The following is a 10,791-nucleotide window of genomic DNA, read 5'->3' on the forward strand; positions in this document are numbered from 1 at the left end:
ATCTTTTGGTCTTGTCTGGTTTTATGCTGTATGGGGGGGGGGGGAGAAATGTACTGGGACTGGCAATATGGACAACAAATAGAGTGTAATAAAGTGAAGGCAAAGCTGGAAAAGGATGTTAGACTACTGCACTTGAAGCATTGGAAGTACACTGTCCCCATGGTCCTGTAGCAATAATCAGAATCACTTTCTCAACCATCAGCTATTAGCAATATCAATTCCTGGACATTGTTGGTTATAGCTGTAAGTAGGGTCTGAATGAATTCTTCCCTGACAGCTAGCTGGGAGGGGGAGAGACTTCAAGAGCAAACTGTATTTACATGAACACACCTACTCTGCTGACATATCCAGCAGATAGAGTGGTGTATTGATCAAAGTAATCAACTTTGGCTGGTATTTGGTTACAAATCACTTTAGTACTGAATGCAGGGGTAGTAAAATGCTGTTACCAATGTTGTTATTATTGTATGAATAAAGGGGAGCAGAACTATGCTTAACCTTTGCCAAATGAGGGGGTCACCCTCAGCTGAAAGGACCACGTTAAGCCAGGGGCTCGAGTGCCAGAGCCCTGGGAAGGTAAGAAGGGTGGGGACAGGTGTCCTAGCCCGAAGGATTGTAGACCCTCCCCAAAGGTTCCCCTGGGTTGGTTTAACCTGTTCCTCCCCAGTGTTCAAAGAAAGAGCTAAGTAGGCTTCATTAGGAGCCTCTTTTGTTATTTTAAATACACCATCATTGAGAGCTGAAATCACTTGAGATGGGGCAGTGTCTCTCCCCAGCCTGCAAAGAGCTGAAGATCACTAAGAGACTGATCTGCAGAGGTCACAGCAGAGAGGCAGGTGGCAGCAGAAGGTGACTGACAGTCGGCTGGCGAATGAGTGGTTGGAGAGGCAGCGAGGTTGCTGTTGCCCGGTTACTGCTGGCTCCACCTGGCAGAAGGGTTACATACTATCAAGAAGTTGGGCCTTTACCTATCTTAGGTAAAACAGGCAATTGCAAGTGACATCCAGTGCACAAGTGCAATTGTGCACAACCTTTTCACTAGTTGCCCGATGCACAAAATAAATTGTAGATCCAAATGAGGGAGCAAAAGTAAACTGGTAAGCATGTTGGTCTGGTCATCTATGTATTCAAAACTTTAAGATGCAACATAGGCGTCAGCCAGTGTTCTGGGTACCAACCCCACGCATTAAAAACCATAACATGAACGTGACTAAAGGACTGCCCATAAATAGATCTGCCTAAGTGCCCCTCTCCCAACATCCTTAATGAAGGAGAAACTAGGGGCTTTGCCGCATGCCTAGAAGAGTAACAAAACTGGAGTCTGGGGGACAAAGGCAGGGAGCAAGTTCCAAAACCAAGAGCCCTGCCTGGACGACATCCTGCCAGCGGCTACCGCTCCTGTATACCGAGGGTGTTCCCGTGCCTCTGGTGACCTCAGCTGTGGCAGTGTGTCCTAGGTAGAGAGGCAGTTTCTCAGGTAACCAGGTTCCGTTTAGGGTTTTATAGGTTAAAATCAACACCTTTAATTCCACTCTGAAGCTTATTGGACACCAGTGAATATCGCAGAGCATGGGTCTTATGTGTTCCCAGCATGAAATTCCACTTACCTGGGCTGCAGCATTTTTCACTAGCTTCAGTTTCTGAATGGTTCCAAGGTATAGTGCCATGTACAGCATTTTACAGCAATCTAATTTTGAGATGACAAAGGTCGGGATAACTGTGGCATGGTCAGTATTGGAGAAAAGGTCACACTTGTCTTACCAGGTGCAGATAAAGTGCTCTTCGCTATGGCCACTACAGTGTCCTGCAGGTGCAACTCAGGATCTAACACATATTTAAGCACCCTCCCCCCCATTTTAATCCAGGTGTTAACCCGTGACACTAACCTGAGTCAATGAGTTTATGGGTCGGAAGGATGATTGGAAAGCTCGGCGGTCTGCTCTAATGCCATGCTCTCTTTTGGGTAAAAATAAATAAAATCCCAACAAAGCAGAAACATTTCATTCTGGCATTTTTGAACTGGAATGCTGACTTTTAGATTGGAAACAACTTTTCATGGAGAATTTTACTTCAATTTTTTATTTAATTGCTTTAAAAGGCCCCCTTCCCCCTCCCCCAAAAAACCCCTCCCTTGAGAAGGAAACAAAGCATTTTGTTTGACCCAAAACATTTTTTTCCTCAATTTTTTGTTCTGCCTTTGAACCAAAAAAGTTGATTATTTGCACGGCTCTACCCTGGAGGCCAGAGAAAGGCAGGCCAGGCCTTTCTCACAAAAAATGGTGTAGGAGGTGCCCCTGTGCCCCATAGCTCAGTGGTTAAAGCATTCACCTGGTAAGTAAGAGACCCAGGTAAGTCTGTCTGACTCATAGCAGGGAATTAAATGCAGCTCCCCCACGTCCCAAGTGAGTGTCCAACTCACTGGGCATTTTGGGCCTGGGGCTCTCACAATCTCTCCTGTTGGAGCTTTTCCACTTTGCATCAAATACCGAAATAAATCACTCTTCCTCTGCGCATTTTGTGCAGGGCCTGATCTGCTAGACATGCTCCAAGGTGGTCTCGGAGAATACCTGCCCAGTCAGGGCCTTCAGGTGCTGAATGGCTCAGCCGCATCGGGACTTAGGTGGCTTTGCTCATGCTCACGAGCAGAAATCTAGGTGCCGAGAGGACTTTACCTGCAGAAACTTAAGCACCTATGGAATGTAGGCATCTGCAGAGTTATTTGGCAGCTGAGCAGGGGGTTGAAGGATCTATATTTTGGATTTCGGTGCCTAAAGTGGCAGCTGGGTCTTAGGTACATCAGTTCCTTTGTGGATCTAGCCCTAGAATGGCTTGCTCAAGGTCAAATAAAAGTCCTGGAGTGCAGCAGGAAACTAAACCCAGGTCTCCCCAATCTCAGGTTAGTGCCCTACCCGCTAGCCCATCCCTCCTCTAACATGCCTCACCAGTGTGCAACCTCTCCATGATAACACTGCTGCTGCACCCGGCCTTCGCCATTTCAGGAGTTTGTGATTTCAGCTCTGCCCCTGGGTCCCAGCAGTAATGCTGCCTGTGGCATTTACCTTATTTTCTGAATTAAAAATGAAAAAACTGGAGCTATTTGGTTTGCAATCCCCTTGCTCCATAGTAATTAATTTTACAAACGCCCTTGTAGCTACTCTGAACCAACCAGTGCTCACAGAGAGAAATGTACTTCTGTGCCCAGAGCCAGCACAGAGATTATGCACTATTGAAATCAAACTTCAGTCTAATTTTGAGTTCATAAACTGGGGCCTGGGGCTCGTGTTGTCCCTTTGCACAAAGATGAATTTCATCAACAAGCTGCAGCTCGTGACCTTTAAAGGGACTAAACCCACATGAGGCTCACGGGAGAAGGTTTTGAACCTACTATGGTTGCACATGCTGCTGATTCCTAGAACTGACAAAATTGAGGGTGTGTGTGGGGGAACAAAATGTTCTGCTTTTCAGTTTCTTTCATCTGTAGTTTAAACAGCACTCTGTGTATTGTCAGTATCACGGAGGGCTGGTCAGTAACCTGGTCTAATCCCTGGCTATTAGGTGGAGACTCTGGCTTTCACCATCAGTCTCCAACTCGCCAGTACCTCGGATTCCTCACAAATCGCAGGCACCATTAACACATGCCAGGCCCTCTCGCCAAGGGATCGTTGTCACAGCACCACAACTCTCTGGGGGATAGCTGTGCCAATAACCTCCTTGCCCCATCACTGGGCTTGGAAGGATTAAATTTGTATCTGTAAACGCTGATAAACATGGATTTCACTAGACACACACAAGCCAACGAAGAAATATTTCTATTGCTAATAATCAACGTGTACAGAGAGGCAGAGAAAGAGAAATGCTGCGAGAACTTGTTCGGGGATATTTACTTTGTATATTTTGATAGGACGTTGGCAATTGGTGTTTTAAGGCTAATAAAGCTTTAACTTTTTGAATCTCAGCATCTACTGTCATTAAATGATTGTCTGACCCCACCCCCACATAATTTTGTGCAACTGTGAACGTTTCAATCAATAAAAAAATTAAAAAATGCTTAATAATTAATGTCAATATGTGGTGAAATGATAAAAAAATAAAAAATCGACGTGTCCAGGCCTACCCTTCCCTGAGGCAGTCCTGCCCTGACAGCCGCTGTCACCAGTAACGCCCTTTGCCCCAATCACTGACGGCCCACGGTACCAACAACCTGCCTCTCCCATCCCTAAAGGACTGCGGTCACCAGAACCCTTCCCAATGTCTGCACTGCAGCACGGGGCCACCCGACCTGGGCTCCTGGAGCTCAGAGTGTAGATGTCTGGACTTCGCCTGGAGCCTGGGCTCTGGGACCCTGAGACGGGGGAGGGGCTCAGAGGCTCGGCTCCAGCCCCAGCCCCCTCCCCAATTCACGAGGGATGCTGTCATTGATAAACCCTCCCCACAACTGATGGGTCAGTGTCACTGTTAACACTCCTCCCCGTTATTGAGAGACTGCTGTCACCCACCCCCCCGTCACCCTTCCCTCAGAGGTTGGTGTCACTGGGGATCAATCCCCGTCCCCTGTCACTGAGGTTTCCGTGTTCCTGCTACACCCCTGGCACCGCTCACCCATTCCTGGCCTGCTTCAGGGCACGAGAGAGGCCCCTGCTCAGGTTTCAGGCCTCTAGGCATCAACGTTCTCTGGCAGAAACTTGCATCCTTCTCCCACCAGACCGGGGATTGAGGCTGAAATTCGCTTGCAATTGCCTGTGCTTATCCCATCAGGTCTGACTATAGACCAGCACCTGCATGTCTGCCTGGCCCAGGGACTATGACAGGCTCACCAGGGACCAGCCAGCTCCCGCAGGGCACAGGCCACTCATCTACAACAAAAGCACTGCAGAGAAAACAGCTCCGAAAAATGGTATTACCCACCACCCACATGGGATCCGGCAGGGCTGTACACACCATCCTCAGCTCTGTTACGGAGTGCTTCGCTCCCTATTGTCACTGATAATCATCCCCCTCCCCCCATCAATGCTGAAGGATCGCCGGCACCAATAAACACATTCCCCCCACACTGAGAGATCTCTAGCACTGATAGCCCCCACCACACGCTGAGAGGTCGCCAGCATCGATAACTCCACACCCCCCCGAAGCTGAGGGATCACCAACACCGATAACCCCACACTCCCCAACACTAAGAGATCGCCACCACCGATAACACCACACACGCCCACGCTGAGGGACCGCTGGCACTGATAACCCCACGTCCCCTGGTGCTGCGGGATCCCCAGCACCGATAACCCCATGCCCCCTGACACAGAAGGATTGCTGGCACTGATAACCTCAACAGCCCCACCCCAACACTGAGAGATCGCAGGCACCGATAACCCCATACCCTGTGATGCTCTGAGATCAGCAGCACCAATAACCCCACGCCCCCTATGCTGAGAGATTGCCGAAACCGATAACCCCACGTCACCCAATGCTGATGGATTGCCGGCACCAATAACCCCATACCCCCCACGCTGAGGGGTCACCAGCATCGAGAACTCCACGCAACCAGCTGCTGAGGGTTCGCCAGCACTGATAACCCTGCACCACCTATGCTGAGAGATCGCCACAATCATAGAACAATAGAATCATAGAATATCAGGGTTGGAAGGGACCTCAGGAGGTATCTAGTCCAACCCCCTGCTCAAAGCAGGACCAATTCCTAACTAAATCATCCCAGCCAGGGCTTTGTCAAGCCGGGCCTTAAAAACCTCTAAGCCCTGGTTGGGATGCTTTAGTTGGGGTTGGTCCCGCGTTGAGCAGGGGATTGGACTAGAATACCTCCTGAGGTCCCTTCCAACCCTAATTTTCTAAGGATGGAAATTCCACCACCTCCCTTGGTAACTCATTTCAGGGTTTCACCACCCTCCTAGTGAAATAGTGTTTTCTAATATCCAACCTAAACCTCCTCCACTGCAACTTGAGACCATTGCTCCTTGTTCTGTCATCTGCCACCACTGAGAACAGCTGAGCTCCATCCTCTTTGGAATCCCCCTTCAGGTAGTTGAAGGCTGCTATCAAATCCCCTCTCACTCTTCTCTTCTGCAGACTAAACAAGCCCAGTTCCCTCAGCCTCTTCTCATAAGTCATGTGCCCCAGCCCCCTAATCATTTTTGTTGCTCTCCGCTGGACTATCTCCAATTTGTCCACATCCTTTCTGTAATGGGGGACCCAAAACTAGACGCAATACTCCAGATGAGGCCTCACCAGTGCCAAAGAGAGGGGAATAATCACGTCCCTCGATCTGCTGGCAATGCTCCTACTAATGCAGCCCAATATTAGCCTTCTTGGCAATGAGGGCACACTGCTGACTCATATCCAGCTTCTTGTTCACTGTAATCCCCAGGTCCTTTTCTGCAGAACTGCCGCTTAGCCAGTCGGTCCCCAGCCTGTAGCAGTGCATGGGATTCTTCTGTCCTAAGTGCAGGAGTCTGCACTTGTCCTTGTTGAACTTCATCAGATTTCTTTTGGTCCAATCCTCATAAGAACATAAGAACCTAAGAAAGGCCGTACCGGGTCAGACCAAAGGTCCATCTAGCCCAGTATCCTGTCTACCGACAGTGGCCAATGCCAGGTGTCCCAGAGGGAGTGAACCTAACAGGCAATGATCAAGTGATCTCTCTCCTGCCATCCATCTCCACCCTCTGACAGACAGAGGCTAGGGACACCATTCCTTACCCGTCCTGGCTAATAGCCATTAATGGACTTAACCACCATGAATTTATCCAGTTCTCTTTTAAACTCTGTTATAGTCCTAGCCTTCACAACCTCCTCAGGTAAGGAGTTCCACAAGTTGACTGTGCGCTGCGTGAAGAAGAACTTCCTTTTATTTGTTTTAAACCTGCTGCCTATTCTTTTCATTTGATGACCCCTAGTTCTTGTATTATGGGAATAAGTAAATAACTTTTCCTTATCCACTTTCTCTACATCACTCATGATTTTATATACCTCTATCATATCCCCCCTTAGTCTCCTCTTTTCCAAGCTGAAGAGTCCTAGCCTCTTTAATCTCTCCTCATATGGGACCTGTTCCAAACCCTTAATCATTTTAGTTGCCCTTTTCTGAACCTTTTCTAGTGCCAGTATATCTTTTTTGAGATGAGGAGACCACATCTGTACGCAGTATTCAAGATGAGGGTGTACCATTGATTTATATAAGGGCAATAATATATTCTCAGTCTTATTCTCTATCCCCTTTTTAATGATTCCTAACATCCTGTTTGCTTTTTTGACCGCCTCTGCACACTGCGTGGACATTTTCAGAGAACTATCCACGATGACTCCAAGATCTTTTTCCTGACTTGTTGTAGCTAAATTAGCCCCCATCATATTGTATGTATAGCTGGGGTTATTTTTTCCAATGTGCGTTACTTTAAATTTATCCACATTACATTTCATTTGCCATTTTGTTGCCCAGTCACTTAGTTTTGTGAGATCTTTTTGAAATTCTTCACAGTCTGCTTTGGTTTTAACTGTCTGGTTTTAAGATTAAGTTGGATAAGTTTATGGAGGGAATGGTTTAATGGTAAAACATAGTAGCCGAGGAAAACCAAGCAATGGTACATGAATAGCATAATGGCCAACAAGGGTCAGGCTAGAGACTCTTGCCTATATGCTCGGGGTAGTACTGATCGCCATATTTGGGGTCGGGAAGGAATTTTCCTCCAGGGTAGATTGGCTGAGCCTCTGGAGGTTTTTCGCCTTCCTCCGCAGCATGGGGCAGGGATCTCTAGCAGGAGGGTCTCAGCCGATTGAAGTCACTAAAACACAGGATTGGGGACTTGAACAGCAGAGTCCAGGGAAGGGTCTTGCGGCCTGCAGCATGCAGGGGGTCAGACCAGATGATCATAATGGTCCCTTCTGACCTTAAAGTCTATGAGTCTATCTTTAGCAATTTAGTATCATCTGCAAACTTTGCCACCTCACTGTTTACCCCTTTCTCCAGATCATTTATGAATAAGTTGAATAGGATCGGTCCGAGGACTGACCCTTGGGGAACACCACTAGTTACCCCTCTCCATTCTGAGAATTTACCATTAATTCCTACCCTTTGTTCCCTGCCTTTTAACCAGTTCTCAATCCATGAAAGGACCTTCCCTTTTATCCCATGGCAGCTTAATTTACATAAGAGCCTTTGGTGAGGGACCTTGTCAAAGGCTTTCTGGAAATCTAAATACACTATGTCCACTGGATCCCCCTTGTCCACATATTTGTTGACCCCTTCAAAGAATTCTAATAGATTAGTAAGACACGATTTCCCTTTACAGAAACCATCTTGACTATTGCTCAACAGTTTATGTTTTTCTATGTGTCGGACAATTTTATTCTTAACTATTGTTTTGACTAATTTGCCTGGTACAGACGTTAGACTTACCGGTCTGTAATTGCCGGGATCACCTCTAGAGCCCTTTTTAAATATTGGCGTTACATTAGCTAACTTCCAGTCATTGGGTACAGAAGCTGATTTAAAGGACAGGTTACAAACCTTAGTTAACAGTTCCGCAACTTCACATTTGAGTTCTTTCAGAACTCTTGGGTGAATGCCATCTGGTCCCGGTGACTTGTTAATGTTAAGTTTATCAATTAATTCCCAAACCTCCTCTAGTGACACTTCAATCCGTGACAGTTCCTCAGATTTGTCACCTACAAAAGCCAGCTCAGGTCTGGGAATCTCCCTAACATCCTCAGCCGTGAAGACTGAAGCAAAGAATCCATTTAGTTTCTCTGCAATGACTTTATCGTCTTTAAGCGCTCCTTTTGTATCTCGATCATCAAGGGGCCCCACTGGTTGTTTAGCAGGCTTCCTGCTTCTGATGTACTTAAAAAACGTTTTGTTATTACCTTTGGAGTTTTTGGCTAGCCGTTCTTCAAACTCCTCTTTGGCTTTTCTTATTACATTCTTGCACTTAATTTGGCAGTGTTTATGCTCCGTTCTATTTGCCTCACTAGGATTTGACTTCCACTTTTTAAAAGAAGTCTTTTTATCTCTCACTGCTTCCTCCAATTTGTCTAGGTCACGCTGGCCCCTATCCCTACCCTCCAGCATATCTACCTCTCCCCCCCAGTTTAGTGTTATCCGTGAACTTGCTGAGGGTGCAATTAATCCCATCATCCAAATAATTAATAAAGATGTTGAACAAACCCAGCCCCAGGACCGACCCCTGAGGCAGTCAGCTTGATACCAGCTGCCAACTAGACATCGAGCCGTTGATCACTACCTGTTCAGCCTGACAATCTAGCCAGCTTTCTATCCACCTTATAGTCCATTCATCCAATCCAGACTTCTTTAACTTGCTGGCAAGAATACTCTGGGCGACCATATCAAAAGCTTTGCTAAAGTCAAGATATATCACATCCACCGCTTTCCCCGTATCTACAGAGCCAGTTATCTCATCATAGAAAGTAATCAGGTTGGTCAGGCATGACTTGCCCTTGGTGAATCCATGCTGACTGTTCCTGATCACCTTCCTCTCTTCCAGAACTGATAATCCCACGCACCCATAAACTGAGAAATTGCTAGCACTGACAACCCCTGACACTGAGGGATCGCTGGCACTGAAAACTCCAACCCTGCAATGTTGAAAGATCACTCGCACTGATAACCCCACACCCTGCAACGCGGAGAGATCGCTGGCACAGATAACCCCAAGTCCCCCGATGCTGAGAGATCAGAGGAATCGATAACCCCTTGTCACCCGATGCTGACGGATCGCTGGCACTGATAACCCCATGCTCCCGCCCGACACTGAGAGATCAACAGCAACGATACCAACCCCCCCCAACGCTGAGGGATCGTCGGCATCGAGAACTCCAGGCCCCCGCTGCTGAGGGATCACTGGCACCTATAATCCCACTCACCCCAACACTGTGAAATCGCCAGCACCGATAACACCATGCATCCCCACGCTGAGGGATCGCCGACATTGATAACCCCACACTCCCTGACACTGAGAGATCGCCGACATTGATAACCCCACACTCCCTGACACTGAGAGATCGCCAGCACTGAAAACCCCGCATCCCCCGACACTGAGAGACTGTCAGCAGTGATAACCGAACAGCCCCGATTCTGAGAGATTGCCAGCACCGATAACACCTCACAGGCCCACGCTGACGGATTGCCGACACCGATAACTCCATCTCCCCACGCTGATAGCCCCACCCCCCGATGCTGAGGGATTGCTGGAACCGATAACCCCATGCCCCCGACACTGAAGGATCGCTGGCACCAATAAACCCATGCCCACCCATGATGAGAGATCGGCTGCACTGAAAACCCCACGTCCCCCGACGCTGAGGGATTGCCGGCACTGATGAAAACCCCCCCCCACACACACTTTGAGAGATCGCCAGTACCAATAACCCCACACTCCCGGCGCTGAGGGATCGCCGGCACCAATAACCCCACACCCCCGGTGTTGAGGGATCGCCGGCACCGATAACCCCACACCCCCGGTGTTGAGGGATCGCCGGCACCGATAACCCCACACCCCAGGCACTGAGGGATCGCCGGCACCGATAACCCCACGCCCCCGGCGCTGAGGGATCGCCGGCACCGGTAACCCCACGCCCCCGGCACTGAGGGATCGCCGGCACCGATAACCCCACGCCCCCGGCGCTGGGGGATCGCCGGTACCGATAACCCCACGCCCCATGGAGATGAGGGATCGCCGGCACCGATAACCCCACGCCCCCGGCGCTGGGGGATCGCCGGTACCGATAACCCCACGCCCCATGGAGATGAGGGATCGCCGGCACCGATAA

At 48.7% G+C, this 10,791-nt stretch overlaps 1 protein-coding gene across 1 annotated transcript in view; it reads right to left on the minus strand.

Annotated features, from left to right (window-relative positions):
- LOC117868895 (excitatory amino acid transporter 5-like) overlaps positions 1-10,791 on the minus strand; it is a 73,926-nt gene that overhangs the window by 53,950 nt on the left and 9,185 nt on the right. The gene's annotated exons all lie outside the window — the stretch shown is intronic.

Source organism: Trachemys scripta, chromosome 22, assembly GCF_013100865.1.
Source record: "Trachemys scripta elegans isolate TJP31775 chromosome 22, CAS_Tse_1.0, whole genome shotgun sequence".
Classification (NCBI taxonomy): Eukaryota; Metazoa; Chordata; order Testudines; family Emydidae; genus Trachemys; species Trachemys scripta.